Source organism: Choristoneura fumiferana, chromosome 22, assembly GCF_025370935.1.
Source record: "Choristoneura fumiferana chromosome 22, NRCan_CFum_1, whole genome shotgun sequence".
NCBI lineage: Eukaryota > Metazoa > Arthropoda > Insecta > Lepidoptera > Tortricidae > Choristoneura > Choristoneura fumiferana.
The window spans coordinates 13158549-13184735 of record NC_133493.1 but is presented as its reverse complement, the minus strand read 5'-3'; the positions used below and the strand labels follow the sequence as shown (position 1 = coordinate 13184735).

Genomic DNA, 26187 nt, shown 5'->3' with positions numbered 1-26187 from the left:
AACGTGCGGGGGCGGCGGCAGACGCCCGGGAACGCCTCAAGGTCACAAAATATAGCTGTCTCGGCGCCCAACATATTTTCTTTGCTTTCGGCGTCGAGACTCTAGGTCCTTGGGGTAAGGGTGCGCTGAAGCTACACAGGAAGCTCAGCAATAGGTTAAGGGAGGCAACAGGCAACCCTCGCGCCGGCAGCTTTCTCGCGCAAAGAATCGCAATCGCAGTTCAGCGCGGGAATGCTGCCTGCGTGATGGGCACCATGCCAAGAGGCCCACCTCTCTTTTTTAATTGAAGTTTTACTTTTAGTTATTTTAATTTAGTAGTAGTTTGAGTCCTATGGATATTTTGTATTTTATTTGTTATTAAATAAAGTAAGTTTATTGTACAGTCGCCATCAGATATTTCGGAGCGGCCAAGCTGGTCAAAAATATCGGCACATGCACTCTATTATTAAGGTATTTGAGTTCATGTGCCGATATTTTTGATCACCTTGGCCGCTCCGAAATATCTGATGGTGACTGTACCTAATTGATTCTCCTCTCAACTCTGAACAAACTACATACGTTTTTAATTTTGATTCATCGATGTATTTAGATATTAATTGCTACCCAATTTATTACCCAAAACAGAATGTTTAAACTCAATCTTTCACCCCAGTTTCTCCAAAGACTATTTCTGTCCAAACATGTTCACTGTCGTTGCCACATCATTTTGGGGCCAGCCGCAACCTCATAATGGGTTTAGTTTATTTACATCGCCGCTTTGTTGATATATTTATTTTAATGACTTAATAAACTAGACGCTTTTAAAGTGTTAGGCTAAAATGGTTTTTAGATATAATAACTTTCGAGTATGTTTAGCGGATAAAGAAAGCAAAGAGATAACACTAAACAGGCTTAAGTTTTAAGAACAAGGAAGTTTTGTTTAAAATTGATTTATTACCTTTAAACTATTATTATACGCGGGATGGGGAAGGCCTTCGTCCAACAGTGGACGTCCTACGTCTAGTATGTTTTAGCACGCGCGATTATAACGGGTAGGACATAAACGAATTTTGATTTATCGATGACAGTTTCAAAAGCCGCGTTGATAGTGGTTTGACCTAATGGCCTCTTAAGCAGAAGATTGTTGGTTCAAACCAGGAGCTTCACGGTCAAGGTAACCATCGTGACACACCTGGTCAAACCTGCGAAACAAACAAACTGCGGTGCGAGGAATTTGTTTGTCATGAACCAATAGAAACGCTTCATTTACTATCCGAGCTCAGCGCATCTTACATTATCATTGCATTAGAAACAGTTGAGCGGAGCGAAAATAGGTACTACCACCCTAAAGTTGACAAACGTTTGCAAGTCACAAAACAATAATGCTAATAGACCTAACTGTCAACTTGAAAATTCGACTTTAGCGACATATTCATTTGATAGGAACTTGTTTCAAAACTGATAGACCACCTTATTCGGCTGATTGTACATGAAGGGTTTCTATTGGTTCATGACAAACACAGTCCTCGCAAAGCATCCTCGTATATCTCTGATGGAATCCAAGCCCTATTCTGAGAGGAGTCCTGCCCAGCAGTGGGACGTATATAGGTTGATGAATGTGTAATGAAATTTGCTTAAAACCTTTGTTTGCGACGTTAACAAAATGAAAGTTTAGACGCTGTTCAGCAGGGCTACTACGAAATTCCAAAATCGATGTTCTTATCGTACCGTCACTCTCACTCTCGTTATAAGTAATATAAGCGTCGGCGGGTCGGTACAGTCAAGGGCAAAGATATCGACACGGCCAAAGTTACAAAAATATGTATACACGACCTTACACACGACCTTATACACGGCCTTAAGTGCATAAAGATGCACTTAAGGCCGTGTATACATATTTTTGCAACTTTGGCCGTGTCGATATCTTTGCCCTTGACTGTACGATACGAACTTCGATTTTGGAGTATCGTAGTAGCCCTGCAGTCACTGGTGGGATGTGTACGCGTCCACAATTCAACGCTTGTCACAACCTAAATTCGGCTAAGGCGTGTCGGTTACAACTGATAGAATGCATTTTATTTCAAATACCTTTTTCACGGTCGAATCAACTTGTCAGCAGCACTATTGTTGGGTTCTCTCGGGCTACTACCGGTACCGTCCCTCTCACTCTTGTACTTAAGCGTAAGCGGGACGGCAAAATACGAAGTTCGAATTTTGAACTTCGTAAATATAAGGCCTAAAATAAAGTAAATAGACTGCAGCTTTGGGTCGTTTAATTTGTGTGGACATTGTTTTGATACTACAGTCTCTAATTTATTACGCGTAACCTCAGTTCCCAATCCGCACTGGGCCCGCGTGGGAACTATGGCCGAAGCCCTCTTGTTCTGAGAGGAGGCCTGTGCCCAGCAGTGGGACGTATATAGGCTGGGATGATGATGATGATGAACCCTCAGTGCACGAGTCCAACTCGCATTCGTTTCATCACTAATTTTGAATGAAATACTAAAATACACATTTTGAATTTTGAGTTGTTCTATGAAATCCTAATTACTAAGGACAACAAATTCAACTGTTATAATTTACTAAGAAATACTTTGAAAACATTCCATACCGAACCACGCGTCAAAATTTGAAAGGTAACTAAAAATCAATTGGTATATATCAGACATAGAAATAGAAAAAAACTTCAATGTATAACTGTAGGTAATAATGAAATGTAATGTATTAATGTAATGTGTAATGAGCTTAATAATAATAATTTTAGCTATGCTTAATATGTAGTCTATATATTTGTATGCCTTATGGCAAAGATAGTGAAACAAAAATGTGTATCTCTGTAAATCTTACCTATGTTAGCAAATAAGTGATTTGATTGATTGATTGCTTGAACTGTATATGTAGAATGAATACAATGATAATGACTTTTTACGTATGCCATCTCTATTACCAGATGAAATTTCTAGTATATAAAAGAAATATAGCTGATTGTAAAGTTATTTATTAGGCGCGATCCATCAATTCCTCACCAATTTCATTATTCCCTGACAGTGACTGATCTGCTTATTTATTAATAACATAAAAAAACATGTTTATTAAGTCTTTGCTATTTAGATCGATGTTTCCAAGTTATCTAGGACGTCTAAAAATAATCGAAAATGTCATCAAATTCAGCTCATTCTTTAAAAATGTAACCACGAAGATTGAAAGCGGATGCTACGCTTAAATAATGGCCCAAAGAACACTCGAACCAACTGAATCATGACATGACCCACTGTGAAACCTTTTCGTAGAAAGTCATAGTGACATCGCATTGATTGACAAGGGAGTTTATTATGACACTTACTGTGAGAAAGTTCTACGGTGGGTCAGGAATCAAATGGTTCGACTGTAGCTACCTGATTGAAAATTATTCTCATTTTTATGACTAAGAGTTCATTTTATTTTATAAGAATCCTGTTTTGACCAGCGTAAAATATAAGATCTTTAAAATCCAATCCAATCCAATAGTCAAAATTTTATTAATTAATTTGTGACATTAATATCATTTGCTTGTTTACTTAAATTTGTAAGTACCTATTTAATTTGGACTTATGTTGTTTTCCGAATAAATGAATTATTATCTTTCTCTCCAATAGAAAAAAAATAAACTAATACACATTTCAAACTTTCCCTAAAAGGTAGAAAAGGCGTGACTAACATATTATTTATCTACTAATAACCTTTTATTAAAGAACTCAATCAAAACCCTATAAACAGACCACACGTAAATATACTCGAACAAACACACATAGAAATACACTCGTGTAATTGAGAAACATTTTAATCCCACTCTTATTTTCTAAGCACGAAGGGTTGTACAGTTTTTAAGCGATAGCAAAAAATGAAGCCGTGACGTATCATTATGATTTCTTAATAGACTCTTACGCACACTAGCTAAAAGTTTTTTAATGGGAATAGTTTCAATTGAAAGTGAACTTTGTTGTAACAGTTTTAAGGTTACGAATTGGGGTGCAATTCTAAATTAAGGGTGAAATGAAGTTTCGAGTCTTCTTAGGTGGTCGATTAGTTCAAAAGATGTCATCAAATTGAGGTTTGAAAATAACTCTTACGATTGTTGAAGGTTGTTTTACAACTTTTTATCATCGTGTCATCATAGGTCGACATGTATAATATAATCAACATAACAAATTTATTGAATCAGGCGTTACTTTGCGGAGGTCCATATCAATGAACTAAAATAATTTCCTTGCTCACCCGCGACCTTACGATAGCTAAGCTTATGCAAAATACGCGTGTTCATGCAGTTCCTCCACCTCCACACTGTAAGAACACACACAAATCACACAAACCCATCTATCACCACCACCACACTACACTGACGCGTTTCGAACTCAACCAGAGCTCATCTTCAGAGTGACACAACCGTACACCATGCTACCAGTTGTTAGACTCATGCATGAACACGCATATTTTGCATAAGCTTAGCTATCGTAAGGTCGCGGGTGAGCAAGGAAATTATTTTAGTTCATCAACATAACACACACACAATTTCAATAATGAAAAGAAGACAGAGATAAACTTGGTTTACCTATTTTGGCAATAATTTCAGATCGTTTGGCATAACTGCCATATCGCCGAAACTCAACGCTTAACCCTGTTTGTACGGTCAAGGACTTTAATTCTTGATCGAGCCACCATGGAACCATTTCACAGTAAACGTCATAGTGACATCGCATTAATTAACAAGGAAAATCGTTATGACTTTTCCTTTGAAAAGGTTCCATACTAGCTCATGAATTAAAGTCCTTGACCGTACCAATGTTATATCGCATAATCTTGTTTGGCCTACCCTTACACCTTGTGCGGTGCGAGTTTGGATGGCGCTGATTGGGAAACACACACCATTATATTTCTTTGCAGGCTTATGCATATACTAGCTTTTGCCCGCGGCTTCGCCCGCGTGGAATTCGGTTATCGCGCGCTGTTCCCTCGGGAACTGTTTATATTCCCGGGATAAAAAGTAGCCAATGTCACTCTCTGGCCTATAAACTATCTCTATGCCAAAAATCACGTCGATCCGTTGCTCCGTTTCGAGAAAACAAACAAACATACAAACACACACACTTTCGCAGTTATAATATTAGTATTGATTACTATGGATTCATGAGGTTTTCCTTCAACAAAAGAAACTCAAAGATACAAATCCAGGTTCGAACCCACGATCCTCTACTTGAGAGGCTATAGGTCAAACCAATAGGCTACCACGGCATACAAGACAATTAAAAATAGACCATAAAGAGTAATACAATAAGTAATACAAGAGAAATAAGAAAAGAAGAGAAAAAGCCGTGGTGGCCTAGTGGTTTGACCTACCGCCTCTCAAGCAGAGGGTCGTGGGTTCAAACCCCGGCTCGCACCTCTGAATTTTTCGAAATCCATGTGCGGAATTACATTTGAAATTTACCACGAGCTTTGCGGTGAAGGAAAACATCGTGAGGAAACCTGCACAAATCTGCGAAGCAATTCAATGGTGTGTGTGAAGTTCCCAATCCGCACTGGGCCCGCGTGGGAACTATGGCCCAAGCCCTCTTGTTCTGAGAGGAGGCCTGTGCCCAGCAGTGGGACGTATATAGGCTGGGATGATGATGATGAATACAAGAGAAATACAACAATAAAATAGACAAATAGGTGCAGCTGTTCTAGTGACGCACTTACATACACACAACAATTAAGTTGTAATTAAATAGACATAATATTGCATGAGGGGTTAAAAAAGGTACCTATCAATTGATCAGTCCATTTGTTTCACTTGAAACCAGAGACTCAAATGGGTGTCCGAAATTGTCCCAAATAAGTAAATTAACCAGCAACAGAACTAAATTGGATTAATTGTTAAAGTTAGCTCGGTGCTTTAAATTACGTAACAATGCTCCTACATCTATATCGAAAAGTTTTTTTGCTCAACTCATAGGTTGACTGGTAGAGACGAGAGAATTTGATAAGTCCAGATCATAATTCTTAGTAAATAAATACAAGTCGCTACGATTCGCTACGTAACTGATACGAACAAAACAATCAGTTTCATAGATTGATTCGTTTCATTTCATAAATTTGTCAAATTTAATTATTGCTCTATATATTTAATATTAGAGATTTTATTCGTTTCCCATAATTTCATTTGTCATAATTTCACTCGCCATACCAACGTTTGTTATAAAATATTCAGTGCCCTTAGTGCAAGTTATCGGTTACAAAATACGTCTCGATCGCGTTCGCGTTAAATCTCAATTTGTTCCGCTAGAGGCGCTGTTCGTGTTTCCATATAAATTGAGATTTTAACGCGAACGCGGTCGATATGTATTTTGTAACCGAAAACTTACACTAGGGGTACAGGGTGGGTAGTCTTAAACAGAAGCAATAAACTAAATCGTAGATTCTACTGCTCAACCACTAGCCTTTTGAAATACTTATCTCTTTTGAAGCTGCGAGACATAGCTAGTTTATTAGTTAGTTTTCTCCTACAGCTATTTCCCATAATATATTTAAAACACCTAAATACTTGTTTTACTTTCAATCTTTCTGAACTTGTACTAGAAAGAAAGAAAAAGTTTAATCGACAAACTTGTAGGTAGTATACATCAGGTACTTATAATTAATGTTTAATTAAGGTCTACTTCAAGCTAGCCGAAAGGGCTGGCAGCTCAGCAATGCTGAGGTACGGAACCACAGCGCTGATTTTCAGCTGCAGCCGAATAGGGGAAAAAAAAATATGAAAATATATTATACATATATGTTGTACATTATGGCCGTCTGACGGAGATTCTGCAAAGGGATAAGTTAGCCTTTGTACATGTTATTACTAAGTAAGTTATTTCGATCTATGACATAAACTTCAAATTTCAGTTAAAAGTTTCGGTGAATGTCGTCCCACATTCCCGAGCATTACTTGGCCAAATAAATATCTGACAAAAGAGGTCTTATTTCATTCACACTCCACACAACTAGAACCGGTACCGGCCTAACTGTACCAATATTATTTGTACCGAAGGGCTTACAGATAACTAAACGGGAAGAAAGCACACTCAGTTTTTTTAACGCTCTATTGGCTCGGTCTAAGAACTATTTAGCCTTAGAACTAATGAGGATTAGAAATCGTATTAATGTTATAAATCGATTTAATTAAACTTGATTTAGAGACAGTTTGAAACACTGGAAAGAACAAAGGGTAGTTTTATTCCTAAAAGTGCATAGTTCCCATTAGACAGCGATAAACGAAATCTTTGCGGACGAAATCACGAGCATTACCTCCTCGGTTTTATATATAGTATTAAAAACATCACAAACGCACACACAGGAACATCACGCCTGTATTCCGAAATGGGGTAGACAGAGCACACGAAACGTTACCGCTTCGGTGCCACTTTTAGCAATTTAGGTTTAAAGTTTGACAAAAACATCACTGCGACTGCGGTCTGCGACACTAAAACTAAATGACAGGTATGTGAAATTGAACGTCGTCAAATGAACTGTCAACTTGCTAAAACACGGCAATTAAGTTAAAGGTAGATCAACATTTCATAAACCGAACAGTCTCTTCATGTGTGTGTGTAAGTCTCTACACTACTAGTCTTGCTAAAATGATAAGAGTGAAAGCCATTATTAAAAAAAAGTTAAAGATAAAAACATATGTTCACAACTGCAATACATTCCCGGAAAGACTACGGTAAAATGTAAAAGGTAGTTAAACCATTTCGACTAATAAAAGAGAGGATAATATTGAAGGTCAACCTTGAAGCCGGCCGCGGTAAAATAACTAGTGGCCTCGCTGCCAGATGTGCTGTGGCACTTCTAAGTCAATATTGTAAAGTTCGTAGTGTTGTGTCATTTGTGTCAATGCACTTGGGTTTGTCGAGAATACTAATAAAGCAGAACCACTTCAATACTTTGAAAATCAAGTACATTTTAACACGTACTTAAATGATAATGGTTACTTAATGTGTTAGTACTTGGTTGACCGAGCTATACTCAAGCTAGAACTCGAAAATACGCATTTTCCCAAAAAAAATACTAAACTACATCGTTTTTTTTGCCTGAAGGCAGCAAATTTCCAAGATTCACATTTTTTTTTTTAATTAAAACTGACCCCGTGACTGAAGCCGTGGTGGAATAGTGGGTTGACCTATCGCCTCTCAAGCTGAGGGTCGTGGGTTCAAATCCCGGCTCGCACCTCTGAGTTTTTTTAAATTCATGTGCGGAATTACATTTGAAATTTATCACGTGCTTTACGGTGAAGGAAAACATCGTGAGGAACCCTGCACAACCTGCGAAGCAATTCAATGGTGTGTGTGAAGTTCCCAATCCGCACTGGGCCCGCGTGGGAACTACTGCCCAAGCCCTCTCATTCTGAGGGGAGGCCTGTGCCCTGCAGTGGGACGTATATAGGCTGGGATGATGAAATGATAATGGTCACTTAATGTGTTAGTACTTGGTTGACCGAGCTATACTCAAGCTAGAACTCGAAAATACACATCGTTTTTTTTGCCTCAAGGCAGCAAATTTCCAAGATTCACATTTTTTTTTTAGTTAAAACTGACCCGTGACTGACCCCCTATCTCACCTGATGTTAAGTGCAGATGACGCCAAAGGTGTATCTCACTGGGTCAGTAACAGCCTATTCACTCTAGGATCGAGAGCCCTAGCTTGTTCCATTCCTTAGCAGTCCGCATTATGAAAGACTAGCTGTTACCTGCGCCTGCGCCTCCTTCCGCGTAGAATTCGTTAATCGCTATCCCGCGGAATCTGCAATTGTCCGAGACTCAGCAGTGCTTGCACTGTTGTGTTTCGGCGTGGAGAGTAAGACAGCCGGTGAAATTACTGGCACTTGAGGTATCCCATCTTAGGCCTCTAGGTTGGCAACGCATCTGCAATCCCCCTGGTGTTGCAGGTGTCTATGGGCGGTGGTGATCTCTTATCATCAGGAGACCCACTTGCTCGTTTTCCATCCAGTTGAATAAAAAAAAAAAAAAAACTACATGTCGAATTTCATCTTAATCGGTTCAGTGGTTTAGACGTGATAAAGTATAATATTAGCAGGACTAGCCTGTTACCCGCTACTCCGTCCACGTAGAATTCGTTTATCACTATCCTGCGGGAACTACCTATGCAATTTTCCGGGATAAAAACTATCCTATGTCCTTCTCCAGGACTCAAACTATCTGTGTACCGGATTTCAACTAAATCGGTTCAGCGGTTTAGACGTGATTAAGTAACAAACATTCAAACATCTAAACATCCAAGCCTCCAAATATCCAAACATCACATTTATAATGTTTTTCTAATTTAAGTAATTGTTTTTATTTTCTATTGTAGCACTATTTATGGTAGTTAATAATCGCATTCGCCAATTAGTAATGGCATAGGAAGAAACTGGTGTCTAAGACACAGGTTCAGCCTAGTTTAGACACCAGGGTGTCGTATATTTAGACTAATCACCCTACATCCCATGTTATAACTATTAACAATGTAACTTTTTGTCAATAAACATTATTATTATTATTATTATTAATATTAAGTAGTAACAGTAATAGTAAGTAGTAATAGTATAGTAGGATAGAAAAAATGCTGTTCAATATTTTCTGAATATAACTAATGGACTAATTATATTTTTTAAGACACTAGGCCATTGCTCGTTTAAGTATATCATTAGAAACCCCATCATAATAAATTGACCACTCATTATCATTTAGGCTCCACTTAAACCGCAGAAGCGCCATCTATTGTGTCGCCATCAAAACCCAACTACGTTAAAAAATACTAAAAGAAGACAACAAGACGTGGACGTAGTGGTCTAGAACTCTGTAAAGTAGCTAACTTAAACTTTAACAGCCGGGACCCATTCAAATCGCGACCAGCTCAAAAATTCTTAGTAAGTACCTAATGGGTCCCGAATTCAAATCGCGACCAGCTCAAAAATTCTTAGTACCTAATGGGTCCCGACTGTTGAAGTTTAAGTTAGCTACTTAACAGAGTTCTAGACCACTACGTCCACCCACGTCTTGTTTTCTTCTTTTTAGTATTTTTAACGCAGTCGGGTTTTGATTTTTTTAATTTATTGTTTTATTTCATACTTTTTTGATAGTTTTGTAAAAACGGTAAATAAAAACACATGTTTTGAATATATTTTTGTAATCTGTTTTTAAATCCCTTCATTATGATACCCTACTTGATAGGTTCGAATAAAAAAAATACTGAAGACAGACTTTTTTAAGAATTTCATGTACCTTGTTACTCGCGTCATTAAGACGAATCCAATGACGTATCATTTATCAAAATCGGTTCAGCCGTTGAGTAGTTACGAGAGGACATAGGATAGACATACATACATACATACGGGTCAAACACATAACCCTCCTTCTTCGCAGTGGGGTAAAAATGCCGCATTTTCTTTGTCTCTTATCGAACCATTATAAAGTTATCAGAATTAGTGCTATCGTGTTATCTAGAAAAACACTTCGTCCAGCTCAGATTCTGGAATACTGATAAGACAGAAGGTTCACAGTGATAAGCTTTATTGAGGCGTTACTGTGAAAGGTTTCATCATCATCATCATCATTCCAGCCTATATACGTCCCACTGCAGGGCACAGGCCTCCCCTCAGAATGAGAGGGCTCATGAAAGCAGGGGGCAGAATGAAAGGTTTATAAATAATCTATTTCAGATAACATCATCATCAATGATGTCCAATATGCGTCCCACTGCCGGGACTACACAGGACTCCTCTCGGATACTTTTACTTTATACTTTATTATTGGGAACTAATAACCTGTGGCAACTTTGTTGGTCAATGTTAGTTTTCATTGTTTATAATGTAAGTTTTATTGTACCGTTTGTGCCCAAATACATAAATAAATAAATAAATAATAGGCCTTGAGCTGTACTTCCCACGCGGGCCCAGTGCGGATTGAGAACTTCACATACGCCATTTAATTGTACAGGTTTCGCAGGCTTCCTCACAATGTTTTTCTTCACCGTGAAGCCCGAATCCTCGAAAGGAGACCACGGACGTAGTGTAGGACGGACGACCTTAAGAGAGTCGCTGGCAGCGGATGGATGCGAGGGGCTGAAGACAGTGTTGTGGCGCGCCATGGAAGAGGCCATGTCCAGCAGTGGACTGCTGTAGGCTGATGATGATGATGATGATGAAAGCCCGTAGTAAATTTCAAATACAATTTCGCACATAAATTACGAGTAACTCAGAGGTTGCCCAGGGTTGAACTCACGAGCCTCTCGCTTTAGAAGACATAGGTCAAACAAACCACTATAGGCCACCACGGGTGTCATACCTACAATGCGTTCAAGATAACATTAAAATCAGAACTAGAAGTTTGACGTCTTTTCGAGACATAAACAAAAACCAAATAACTTAAACTAACTTGTTAAAGTTGAAAAACTACTGACATTGTTATTTTCAAGTTCAATATCTCAAAAACAGATAAAAAATTATGACTTCAATGTTAAGATTGGTTTTTGAAGTCTTTTTGTATTTTTTTTTATTTCAACTCCGAATTTTGTTACTGTTACGGTCATCCCGTAAAAGCAACAAAATTTGAAGTTGAAATAAAAAATACAAAAAGACTGCAAACACCAATCTTAATTTGATTGTTTAATAGCGACATCTCTTGTCCGGGTGAGCGGTTAGTTCCAAAGGAGTGTTGAAAGTTTCTCGATGAGGGCTGAAACATAGATGTCGCTGCTAAAGTGACTAAATAAGAAACAAACAAGCTGAGATATGCGGTGCATAGGAAAAGTTCGTGTCTGTACTCCTGTCCAGTGGTAGTGTAGGGGTATGGCACGCAGCACGGAATGCTGAGGACCTGGGTTCGATTCCCATGCATCTATGTTTCAATTTATATTTTCGATACTTCAATGTTGCTAGTCACTAGCCGATTCTGCACAATCATAGATTCGATGAGGTGATAGTACAATGATTATTAAAATAGTTTATCAACCGATTTAAAATAACAATCTATGCAAATTTATCATAAAAGCCTAAATTAATACCCATTATCATTTATTTATAGATAAAAATTGAAAACAACAGAATAAGTGATAATTTTCCATTATGCTTTGCGTCTCATTGTGTTAATTTATAACCCCTTTTGTCCCGTTTATCCGTACAGAAATGTATAAGGCCACAAGCAGGGCCTATATACTTGGTTTGGGTAGGTATTTAACTAAATGTAAACAAAACAACGTCAATTGGTGTCTTAAATATTAAAATTAACCCTTTAAACTACCTAAACATTTACATTTCTGTATTGAAATACACTAGTCTCGGCTGTATTACAATGATAGATAAGTGAAATGTATAAAAACCTTGAATGTACCAAATCTGGCAGCTGAAGTTTATTTACATTTAGATAAATACTTATCCAAACCAAGTATAGGTGGCAACACTAATTTCTCAGATCAACTTTATTTAGAGATAGGTCTTCAGTCAGTCACAATAATAGTTATAATCAATCACACAATTAGATTCTGTTCTTATATAAGCCTGCAAAAGCACTCTAAGACAGGAAACAAACTTTTTGCTTACAACTTCCTCCGGTCCGGTCAATTTTCTTACGCGCTCCCCTCCCCCCTTAATAATTGGGGAGGGTGGTATTAGGCCCCCAGTGCGCCCCACTTCCGCGTCCAAGTAGATCATGATAGTTTTTCGATGCCACACACATTATGTTGCCATGATCACCACGTGATATTGGGCAATCGAACGGGTAAACCGGACATGTCTGAAAGCAACGTCATTCGATCGACCGGATATAATCGAATAACTGCAGATGAGATAAATATCCTACTATTTTTACTTACCACCACCACACTACACTGCACGTTTCGAACTCAATCAGAGCTCATCTTCAGAGCAACACAAAGGAAAATAGTTATACTGTTATTGTTATTGTCATTAAAGATGATCTCATTGCACTAGGTATTACTTGTCCTATTATCTATTCATTCTGTGATACCACATAAGTTCTAAGTTTGTTATTTCTAGATAAATGTATAAGTAGTTTATTAGATACTTTAATTATATAAAGTTAATTTATAAGTGTTCCTTAAACCTCTTCCTCAAAAATAAATGAGGCTAAAATAGCATAATATGTTATGTATAAGTTAATTAAGGCGCTGTACGTAGTGAAAACTACAATTTTAGAAAACATTTAAAATATACTTACACAATACTTACAACTGCAATTTTTTTATATGTGTATTTTCAGTCTATTAGCTAGTTTTTGACTTCATCAAAACACGATTGCTGACAAAAACCTCGATAGATTATTTTTTTGAAAAAGAGCCTTCATTTACACGTTAACCAAATATTATGAAAAATATTATGAATATCAACACAAAATTTGCTTATTAAATAGTTTTTTAGTAGATTTAGATTTATGCTTCATAGATTTTCAATAGGTTGAGTACATCAATCATACCAATTTATTTCGTCTTTGGCAAAATAAAACGGTTCTAGCGCGCGGCGGCGGCGAAGTATTGCCCAGTCGCCAGTACATTGTAATTATTTTAAAATTGCCGCGCCCAACAGGGCATCATTTTTTATATTTTTTTGTAAAAGGTGTTGCAATAAATAAATACTGAATACTGAATACTGAATACAACCAACCAGTGCCAGTCAGTGTAGTGTGGTGGTGATAGATGGGTTTGTGAGATTTGTGTGTGTTCTTACAGTGCGGAGGTGGAGGAACTGCATGAACACACATTTCTTGCATAAACGTAGCTATAATAAGGTCGCGGGCGAGCAAAGTAATTGTTTCAGTTTATTGATATGGACCTCCGCAAAGTAACGCATTATTGTGTATAGGGTTCCATATTCTCCTACATAACTGAAATTTCGTATGTTACCTACCTTAAATAAGTAGCAGTAATATGCGAAGGACCATACTAAGCAGAGGGTCGCGGACCTTTAGACAGCCAGAGACTATAATACATAGTTTAACGCATATGAAATCACAATCTTTTTTACCACTCTTTTTATTTACGACGAAAAGAGGGTGGAAAGAGATGGCGAATGTGATTGCGAGAGCTCGCGCGTTAGACAATATATAGCCCCAGATTGTAACGTTTGACGCAGGTGTGGTCAAGGAATTTTATTCTCGGATGTCCAGATAATAGAAGATAAAAGCCCTTTGTGCGAATTTTGCCGACCCGACTAATGCTTTAATTACCGTATTATGCAGTTTTGTCTGTGTATTAAAATCACGTGTTTTTGAAGGTTTTATTCCTCTTTTTTGTTTCCTTTCGACCCTTTAAAACTACCTGCAATTTTTGACGCCAAATGGCGTAAGCAAATAGGTTTATATAATATTACCTCTACCGATTAGATTGCAGCTATCGTAATAATTTTACAATATTGCGACAGGATGTTGTACAATTTTTGAATACATGATGTTTGTTGATTTTTTTAGTTTGAAAACAGTATGTGTTATGTAAACGTTTGAAGTGATTTTGAAAAACTGAGTCACGTGAAATGTCACGGCTTAGCACGTGTGATAAAACTGTTCCTGTTAATGAATTAACACGTGTTTTTACAAGCTTATTAACTTGCAATTGTTGTAGCTACTGTCAAATTTTGCTCGTCGAATTTTACTGACTTCTAGCAATCGGATTGACTCGAAATTTGGTCATCGTCAGCCGTAAGACGTCCACTGTTGAAAAAAGGCCTCCCACTTAGAATGCCACAGCGACAACTCGTCACTTGAATCCACCTTGAATTCCCGCAAATCTCGCGATGTCATCAGTCCAACTAGAAAGAGGCCTGCTAACGCTACGTCTTCCGGTTCGTGGTCGCCTCTCAATCTCAATAACATTTCCCCCCCAACAGTTATCTATTCTTCGAGCGATGCGGCTCGCCTATTACCACTTCACCTTGCATATTCTTCGAGCTATGTCGACGACTTTTTAGTTCTTCGGCGATTTTTCGGATGACAATCACCGGGTCGTGCTGCAATCATTGAATCTAATAATATTGATAAAAACTATTACTTAAATAATTACTTAAGTAATGATTTTGTCTGTCATCATAATTGGATATTTATTCATATTTATACCAGATTTCTGTCGCGGTTTCGTCGTTATGTTACTCATCCGGTTTTTGTCAAATGGAGTTTAAAATTACTTTTTCTTCGAACTGACTTATATATCGACGTTTTTGTTGTTATTTAAATGCAGCTTAAATTGTACAAATTAAAAAGGTTATACAGGCAAATGATGTAGGCTTAGTAGGAATAGGAATGAGTTAGCATCCTTTTTCCATATTTTTTTTATATTAAGTTTTTGCCGACTGTACTTTTTGTTGAATGAAGTCTGCTTTCGTCTCACACTTATCTAAATAAATATTTTATGATTTAAATTCGAGTTTTGTTCCGCGTACCTACCTACCTTGATTTTATTTAGAGAAGTTCGATATAAATCATAAAATTAGATCTAATGACCGCGATAGTGTAAAACATTGTGTAAATAAATATTTGTTTCAAATTTCAAGCTAATCCGATCACTAGACTAATGGACACACACACACATGTGTTCATTTGGTATAGAGATAGCTTTTATGGACCTATCCTATGACCTTGGATACCTAATTAGCCGTTTTAGCGTGAAGGAGTAACAAAACACACACACACACACAACAAACACACGAGCGCGCGCGCGCGCACACACACACACACACACACACACAATGCAATAACGTCTTAACTGATTCATTTGAAATTTGGTATAGAGATAGCTTTTATGGACCTTTGCAAAGTTTACGCGGGATAGGGATAAACAAATTCGCAAGCAACAGTTAGTAATATAGAAAGTATACAACAATCGCTTATTTTTAGTATTAGACAGATATAAACCGCAAATCAGGATTATTCAACACTGTCATCGCTGACATAACGTTGACGACATTGTACATACAATATCAGTCATTGAATTGATATAACCCATGGGCTTTGTTTAAGAGATTGTACTAACACCTGGCACGTTATTATTATTACATAAATTATCTACCTATATTTATCGAAGACAACATTGAGGAAGGAAATGCAATTACTAGAAAGACATGTTAAAATTTACAGTGCAACGAAATAAAAACCTTTCAAGTAAAAACGCATTTTCATACTCTCAGCGCTTTCGGACATTACAACTTATCAGAAAGTTGTTACTAATAACAAGATCGTTGTGGCACGGTTTCTTATACAAATTATGGTACTTAACCCTTAAGTTAGGCCCTTTCGCTATTTCAATATAGGTATTCAATAAACTTAATTTTCTTCATGTTGAATGCTTTTCATTCAAAACTATTTTCGGCCGTTACGTGTTTGTTAGTTAGGTAATATTTAAGGATTGAGGGTCATTATCAGCGATTGTACCAAAATACTAATTTGAATTTTTCTTCGAAATCTTTTTAACAAAAATTGCCGTTATCAAGTTAATGATAACGTTACTTATCTCCTTGACTAATCGTCTAAAAATCGGAAACGCACTAAAGACAACGCCACTATCTCCTTGACTAATCGTCTAAAAATCGGAAATGCACTCTCATCACGTACACAGATGCGTAACAGGGAAACCCCAAGATGTTTGCTAACTGTTCTTTATTCAGTCATTACTTAACTGAATGTTTATGTCGCGGCCCAAAGTTCATCTTGGATTCGAGAGATTGAATGGCACAGTAATAACGGTGTAGTTAATATTAATGACTATGATTAAGACTTTGTGGTTGATGTAATGAATGACTATGAAAGTAGTGATTAGAAGTAAAGTAGAAGTGTAGTGATTAGAAGTAAAGTAGAAGTAGTTAGTGATTTAGATTATAATCGAGAGATCTTCTATTTGTAGAATCCTAGCTGATTGTAATTATGATTATTACAAATGCAAAAGCTTGTGAGCGTGTGTTTGTGTAGGTAATTAAAGTCTTTGAAATAATGTACATCAAGGGCATAAATATCTACACAGCTAAAATACTTTTATTTCCAGAACAATACAGGTCCAACTAAAAAAAAGGTATATTAGGTACAAAAAAATTAAATAAGCTAAAACTATAATAAATCTAAAAATGGACCCTGCGGCATGGTACCAAAGATGCTGGCAGCATTTCCCCGTTGGATCGCAAGACTGATGCGTTGAGTGAGGAAACTGCCAGCTCTTCGGTCTCCTGTGGTATCTCTGAGTCTCTTTGATAGATCTTTGAAGAGACTCAGTGTGCCAGGGCCCCACGGACCAAGGGTCTCGACACCGAAAGGTACAAAATCATATTCGGCACCGAGACCACTGTATTTTCCAAATACTTATGTTACTAACTTTTTGTTCCGATATATCCAAGGGATCGGGTTAACGCATGTAAATTAGACAAATATTCATCCAACTACTGTATTTATTGACGATGAAGATGATATCGTGAATGCATTAATTACTGAAGACAATGGTACTAATAACAAATCACAAACACAATCCCAAACAAACTATGACAAAAAGCAACCACAGTGTAAACATTTGATTGCTAGTCTAAATATAACTGAAAACCTTGTGCTAGTTAATGAGCAAAAACTAGGAAATTGACCTGAAAACAGCTGCGAGTTGCAAAACGTTTACATTGACGATAGGTATAATCCATTGGATTAAATCAATATAAAAATAAGTTGATCGCTCTAAAACGACGATAACGGAATTTCCAAAAGAAATTTGACTCTTTCTTTTGATGGTTTATAGTTTAACACTGAATATAAGCTGTTTAAATACCGCCAAAGGCATTGAATGACAGATTCATGTGACACTTCCATCGGAAACTTTGCATTTAAACGGTTCGACACAGGTGCATTTTCTCTATAAATTATATAAGTAATTCTGCTTTACATATCATCATTTTTCAGACACGAGTAAAAAAAATGCATTCTAGACCTTTAAACGCTAATTTTTTTTCATGTCGGAGTTCCTTTAATGTCGGAAAAGTGTATAGATCTTGCTTGCGCGTGATAAGCAAATTATTCGCGGACGAATAAGCAGGCTAATTTCTTATACATTACATACATAAAATCACGCCTCTCTGCCAACGGGGTAGGCAGAGACTACATCCTTCCACTTGCTACGATTCTGGCATACATCTCTCGCTTCCTCTACATTCATCAATCTTTTCTTTCATGCATGCACGTCGGTTTAGAGTACTCCTGACCCGACCTTTCTTCAGAACGTCCCCGATTTGATCGTGGTACGTTCGTCTAGGCCTTCCTCTCCCAACGTTCCCATTCACGCTAATTTCTTATAAATTCTAAAATTTCGAGGTAATCATTTATGTTTTTCACACGCATTACTTACGTGCGTAAAAAACCTAAAACTACAAGAGGTCGACTATCTTGTTCCAATAAGATTAAAAACTTGACTGATAAAAAATATCGAGTATCAGAATACGAGATAAACACTGAAGATGTTTTACAAAGTCGTGCTCCATAGAGTGAGATTTAATTTGAGATTATTTTGAACTATAAACTTAACCGTGGTTAAAACTTAACGACTTCAAGTAATAAAAAGAGCAAACAAGTAATCTGAGTTTTTTTAGAGCTTATTCAATCTTTAATATTATTGCAGAGAAAACCGGAAAATTCAATAAACTTTAACGTTTATTATATGAATAGGAACTTTGAAATAATTCATTAAAAGAATATATTTAGCTGTATTTTTGCTTGCGGTTTAATAGGTATAAATACAATTGAGATCACACATACCAGTAATTTCATACTCGTTTAATTAGTTGTGGTTAATCATAATACCATAATAATACCTATAGACTTACGTCTGGAATAAAAATATCATTTCATAATAAAATACATATGTACCTAGTACCTACCAACTGAGTTGACAAGAATTCCTAACACGATCTTGAAACATATGCGGCATTGGCAGAGATAGATCACTCAAGACTGTTTACTAAACAATTAACTTTTCCAGTTTAATCAATCAAAAACTTCACAAAAATATTACGTCGTAAACAATGAATCAGTTACCTTATCGGAGGTTTAACGATTTGCCGATAACGAAACGTAAACATTCCCTAAGTTCAAGTACGATTTTACTATCTCCGGTAATTAAACATTTAAAACTAAGTCGTTAAAACTTTACAGCTACTTTAATTATAACTCAGAGAAACATGTAGTAACACAAGCTGTACCGGCATTTAAAACATCTCTTTAACAATAGTGTCATACAGATTTCAAAACTCACCAATGCAACTCAGCATCCCTGGGACCACAACACAATTCACTGTTCAACACTTGAATTTTAACCAAAACCGTATTATAAACACTTTACCAAAATGACACCCTTGCGGCACTCCCGGTGGTGATGTGAAAAAAAAAAGTTTTTTTAAATCGATTTTAGACACGTGCGCGTGAGTCTATGGACGCGTGCGCTCCACAATAGCTGCCGGCTTGAAACTGACGAACGATCGGGCTGCGCGGGCGCGCAGTGTTTACTAACCCCATGTGCAACGACGTCGAATGCTTACAACGAATCAACTACCTAGTTCCTACCGTTTAAAGCACCTTTTACTCCGCCAGTGTTTTATTCCGATGCTTATCTGTGTTAGTAAGTCGGACACATGTATTTGTCATTTATATGAATGAATAAACTGAGCATAGAGCTTTCTGTTGCCGCGTTTCGTTATAACCTTAATTAATGTTTTCTTCCACTTGTCCGAGTCCTTCGGGATTCGAATTATCATGCAGTGAATCATACATTTCGTTATTTACGGTGAGATCTTGCGCTCATGCGCGTATGAGATTGGTGCCGATAAAATTTTCTTGGAATGATGTTATGTTAACACTGATTAAATGTTTAATCTCATTTTCCTTTCCCAAGAAATTTGTAACGTGGCATAGTTCCATATTGTTATGACTTTGCGGCAGACAAAAGAAATTTCTTCTACTGTTTCGGATTGACGTGTGTTCAAACAAAGCCTGTTTGTTTTTTTTCGAGTGCATTCAAAAGATTTTAGAGCTCTGATAACCTTAATTGGCGAGCGCATAATAGATTCCGGAATCATTGTTTCGTAAAATCCATTCGTTTTAATAGAACGTGTGTAAACTAAATCAAAACACTTATTATGTATCGAGACCACAAAAGTCTCTTTTACGGGATTGACCTTTTTATATTACTCCTCTAGCTATCCCGCGGAAACTATGCAATTCTCCGGGATAAAAACTGTCCTATATCCTTCCCCGGTACTCAAACTATCTGTGCATCGAATTTCATATAAATCGATTCAGCAGTTAAGACGTAATGAGGTAACAAGCATACATACTTACAAACTTTCGCATTTATAATATTAGTGGGATAATTTTCAAACTATAAAAAATAGTTATTATTATTTTAAAATTTATGACGGTGGAAGCATTCTACACTTCCACTGAACGTAGATATAGTTTAGATATAGTTTAGATATAGTTAGTGTTTAGTATTGTAACTAAGGGACCCATACATCCCTGTATTTCTTTTATTATTATTTTTGTATTTTTTTATTATTTTAGTATAGTATTTTATTTGTAATTATATTTTTATGAAAAAATGACTTTCTGCCAAGTTTCTTGCGGCGCATTCTTCTTGGCAATGATGGTCTTTCCGAAAGCGCTGGTAGTTTAAAAAAATGACGTGTAAAAGTGCCCATTGCGGCCTATTTACTGAATAAATCATTTGAATTTTTTGAATTTTTTAACAAAACGCAAACAATGTTTTTAAAGAAAAGAAAAAAATACATAATATTCAATATACTTGTACGATGACAAGATTTACAACTAACAGTTGACATCTCGTTTTTTTTCTTTAAGTATAAAGGCGTTTTTTTGTGGCCGCAAATGTCATCTCAATCACAAAAAAACTTAAATATTTCCACTAAACTAAATAAACATAATAAAACGCTATTGACATTGAAGCTTGCTGATGACATTCTTCGCTCTTTCCGACCAGCACTATCGAAAAAAAAAACTGCAACTTTTCAAAAAGCTTTACTCAGCTAATTGCTTACGCAATACGGTATTTGACTATTAGCTACCTTTACAAATAACAAAGTTATGAGGGTTTGAAATTCAAGATTAGACAGAGAAAGACATACTGGCATGTGACGTCACACGCCAGTACCGCCATACTTGCTGCATAGAAAAAAGCGTTTGAGGAAGAGACAGGTATATAGATTTAAAAAAAAACCACTAAAAATCCTATTTTCAACCGATTTAAGTTTTCTCTTCGCTAAACACTGGCGTATATCTATATTTTCATAATAATATTAAGATACGGCAAATTCAGGAGTTGTCAAATACCGTATTATAGAATAAATTTAGTACCTAAGGCACTTATCCCACTGCCGACGATGAGCGAGAAGCGAGCAGAGCGAGTAACTAGAAACGAGTGGGCGAGCAGTGAAAAGCGAGTGTTCGAGCACGACGGGCGATTACTCGCTCTACTCGCTCGAGCCGGGCGGCCGCCAAGCTAACAGCGCTGAGCTAGTTTTATAGCTCAGCGAGTCTTAGCTCTTGTCGCTGCGACAAATGATGTAAGAGCGAGTTCTCGCCGGCAGTGTGAACCGCCAGCGATTAACTATTAATATATGTGTTTCTTTTACTCACACAGGATCTTATATCTTTTGTTCGTTTCTTGAACGATAAAATAGTCGATAGCCAATCGTTTCCTCGCCGGCGGTGAGACAACTGCCTAAATATAAGATTTTAATCCTTTTGGAAACCGGAACAACCAATCTTGTCAGTGCCACGCTTCAATCACAGCTAGCAGCTAAGTAGGTACAATAAAATTCACATGCTCTTTTGCGCTGCAATCGAACTGCAATGAAAAATGTCGAGTACTGCCTTTTCGCAACGTAACGTTTGGCAACCTGTTTCATTTCGCAACTTTTCATTTCGCAAACTCTAAAACTGTAAATATTTCAGAATTTATTTCAGGGCCATCGTGTAGAACCCGTCAAGTTAGGTTAGGTTAGTTTTATAAAAATCCTGAAAAAATTACAGTTTCAGAAATTTTAAACAGTTGGGAAATAAAAGTTGCGAAATAAAACAGTTAGCCGAACGATATTTGCCGAATCATTAGTAAACCGAAAAATGTATGGATAGTCAGCAGTGGGCAATAACGCTGCACTGTAATCGGCTAGCCGGTCGGAGAAATGAAAGGCGTGTGGTTACAAAATAAAATATAATACAAAAGGAAAATATATACAATTATTTCAGTCAGCACTGCTCTTGCAGATAAATTTAAAAAAACATTGGCCTGAGACTTGTAGGATAGGTAGGGAAACAGGGCAGGGTGTTGAGGTAGCCTCGAAGCGTCCAGTCGCGCCGGCGATCTGCTCCGAGGCAGCAGACCGGAGAGAGAGTGGAGATGATGATTTGGATTCAGCAGGAAAAAGGAAGGGCTGGAATAAAACACCCTGCTTTACTGCTTGCTTGCAGCACCCATCCAAGTCTCGTTATAGTGTCGGGCCAGAGAAAGAAAGCTAACGAGACTTGGATTAGGTTTTACAAAATATAAAAGACACAAAATGTTAAAAAACAATATTCACAATACCTGCGTTAGTGGCAGCCCTTATTTCACAATTAGATCAGTGAGATAATTAGCTATCACCGAGTAAAATTATTATTTTATTTCTATTAAAGAAATCAAATTTCGGCTTACGCCTTGCCAAATAGTAGAGCCAATGACGGGGAAAAAACAAAAGAGTATCAATAATTTAGAATTTAGAATTTTGTTCTTCTGTAAGCGGCCAGTTGCGCACCGCGGAGGTTTGCCATGTTACAGCACTTGAAATGAAGTTCTATAATGGCTCTAACCAAAATATTACATTATGTGATCCAATAAATTCGATGGTAATTGTACATCCCGGTTAAAGAGACGTATCCCGGTTTGCGGTGACGTGTTCCAATATTCCAGTTAGAGGGACGTGTCCTGATTTTCGACGTTGGTAACTAATTTTTGACAATTGACCTCCAAAATTGAGCCGTGGTGGCCTAGTGGATTGACCTATCCCCTCTCAAGCAGAGGGTCGTGGGTTCGAACCCCGGCTCGCACCTCTGAGTTTTTCGAAATTCATGTGCGGAATTACATTTGACATTTACCACGAGCTTTGCGGTCAAGGAAAACATCGTGAGGAAACCTGCACGAACCCGCGAAGCGATTCAATGGTGCGTGTGGAGTTCCCAATCTGAGAGGAGGCCTGTGCCTGTGCCCAGCAGTGGGACGTATATAGGCTGAGATGATGATGAGGGTGATGATGACCTCCAAAATCCGGCCCCTACGATGGCAAACTAAAGTTTCAGCACTGCGGCTCATTTTTAATTATTGAAACGAAAATACCGTTACCATTGTCAATGCTACCACTGTATACTCAAATCGAAGCTAGATCATCATATTCATCATCATTATTATATGTATTTAAGAGCCTAGCTCTTGACGGTGGAATTGCCGTTCTGTACGCCTCTCTGCCAATGCTATGAGCTCCTGATCCATAAACGAAGCTGGAAAGGAATCTCAAAATATGTATGCTCTATCTTACTTTCCACATGTGGTTTGGCCGCAATTATATGTATAACTACGGGTAGAGTTTTCTCAAACATGCTCGGAAATGTATGCGTTAATGTCACGAAATGGAGACATGAAGTTTCTCATTTATGGCTCCCTACCACCTCCCTACGTTACTTCTTGGCCTAATCCATGAAGTATATATGAAAATCCATTATTGTCCGCTGCTCTAACTTTTTAAATTTGCTTACTAACATTAAACTGACTAAGGAAAAATAACAGACAGCCAACCACCACTACTCTGGAAGCATTTGCGATATTGCAATTCGATGCGATGCGATGCGATGCATGGATAGATGGATGGTTGGATGGATGGATGGATGCGTGAATGGATGGATGGATGAAGTATTTCCTCACATTGTTTGAGAAAAGCACTATACAAGCCTCGGCCAGAACAGGGATTGATGGACGAGTTCGGGGTAGACGGCCGAGTCGTAGACGACTTCATGGCCTCTGCAGTAATGTACTATAACTCGCAACTTCACACGCGTAAACTATTCGATCTGGTAGTTACAATTGAAATTACAGGATTTTACAAAATTCCCCTGGGAAATCCCAAAATCTATATCGTGGTCTTCATTGAGGTAGTGTTAAGAACAACTGTACAAAACTTCATAACTCTAAACACAGTGGTTGAAATTTCAAGATTTTATCCCTATCCCGTGGGAATATCAGGATAAAAAGTAGCCTATATGTGTTATTCCAGACGTCCAGCTATATCTATGTACCGAATTTCATCCAAATGCGTTCAGCCGTTTTAGCGTGAAGGAATAACAAACACACACACACACACACACACACACACACGTCTTAACTGATTAATTTGAAATTTAAAAACATCTACACTTACGCTTATCGCCGTAATTATTTTGTTCTAGGAATTTAATAGGTTATTATTTAATATATTAAGGGGCTGTTTCACCATCCATTGATTAGTGTTAACTGGCGGTTAGGTGTGATGCCGTCTCTATTTGTTTTGTTCGAATAGACCGTCACGGCATCACATTTAACCGTCGGTTAACGCTAATCAATGGATGGTGAAACCGCCCCTAAATATAAAAAATATCACCCGTTTCCTTTTTCTACAAAAAATACAATCACAATGCTTCCGGAATTCCACAAAAGATAAAGGTTTGTATAGCCTAAGCTATAGATTATTATATTATTATACCTACATCTACAGGGAAATGCGTAGATGGTTATTATGCTTAAAAAAAGTACAGTCGTGCTCATATACTTCAATCAAAAATATCTGCCCACGCTTCTGCGCTGTTAACAATAGAGTCAAATTCACATATTTTTGATCAAATATTTGCTCAAAAGTATAAAAACTCGACTGTACCTGAATGACCGAGCTTCGCTCAGGGTTTTTCAATTTTATAAATAATTTCTACTATAAGCTTTCCACGGTCAACATTCAAATAAGATTAAGCGAGAAATGTGACTAAGTTAACTAAACCTGCCTACGGATAGTTTAGTTAAGATAACAGTTTACGCGTTCCCGAGCCCTTAACTACTGAACATACAAGCATTGTTTGCTGTCTGAGATAATTTCACGGTTTCAGTTTGATTTGAGTTTAACGGGTTTGACTGTTGTTTCAAATGTGCCGGCAAACAGCGGGGAGTTTGGAGGTTAAAGTGTAGTTTGAGGTGACATATAATTTCATAGCTTATATCCTCTGTATATATAAATTAGAGCATTGCTGTGGAATAAGATATTATTTTAAAGAAATTCGTCATCATCATCAGCCGGAAGATATCCACTGCTGAACAAAAGCCTACCCCTTAGAACGCCAAAATCGACAACTTACCACTTGCATCCACCACGGGTTGCCCGCAACTCTCACGATGTCGTCTGTCCATCTATTGGGAGGCCTGCTAAAGCTTCGTCTTCCGGTTTGTGGTCGCCTCTCGAAGACCTTTCTCCACCAATGGTTATAATTCTTCAAGCAATGTAGACACTGTTAAAGAAAATGGCACATTGTAACTTTTACGGTGTTTACTTAATTATAATTGAATTATGGTAACTTAATTTCTCTAAGCCTCGTAACAAGATTATTATGTTTTATGTCACCTTGTTGATTATAATCTTGGATTCTACACGACTCTGCTTTTCTTCGATAGAAGCGGCTCTTTTTAGGGTTCCGGAGCCAAAATGGCAAAAACGGAACCCTTATAGTTTCGCCATGTCTGTCTGTCTATCTGTCCGTCCGCGGCTTTGCTCAGGGACTATCAATGCTAGAAAGCTGTCATTTTGCACGGATATATAAGTAAACTATGCCGACAAAATGGTACCTCCCAGACGTAAAGTGGGGGTGATTTTTTTTTTCTCATACAACCCTAGTGTGTGGGGTATCTTTGGATAGGTCTTTTAAAACCATTAGGGGGTTGCTACAAACGATTTTTCGATTCAGTAATTGGTTTGCGAAATATTCAACTTTAAAGTGCAAATTTTCGTTCAAATCGAGCGTCCCCCCTCTAAAATCTAAACCGGTGGGTGGAAAAATTGAAAAACATCAGGATTGTAGTAAGTATATCAAACTTTCAAGAAAAACTATAACGGCTAAGTTTTCTTTA

General features: G+C 37.4%; 1 protein-coding gene across 1 annotated transcript in view; it reads right to left on the bottom strand.

Moving 5' to 3' along the window:
• Positions 1 to 19490, bottom strand: part of LOC141440229 (facilitated trehalose transporter Tret1-like) — a 97790-nt gene extending 78300 nt beyond the window's left edge. The window contains exon 1 of the mRNA XM_074104687.1: positions 19255 to 19490. The gene's annotated coding sequence lies outside the window, so the exon portion shown is untranslated. The remainder of the gene's footprint in view (positions 1 to 19254) is intronic.
• Positions 19491 to 26187: the final 6697 nt, after the last annotated feature.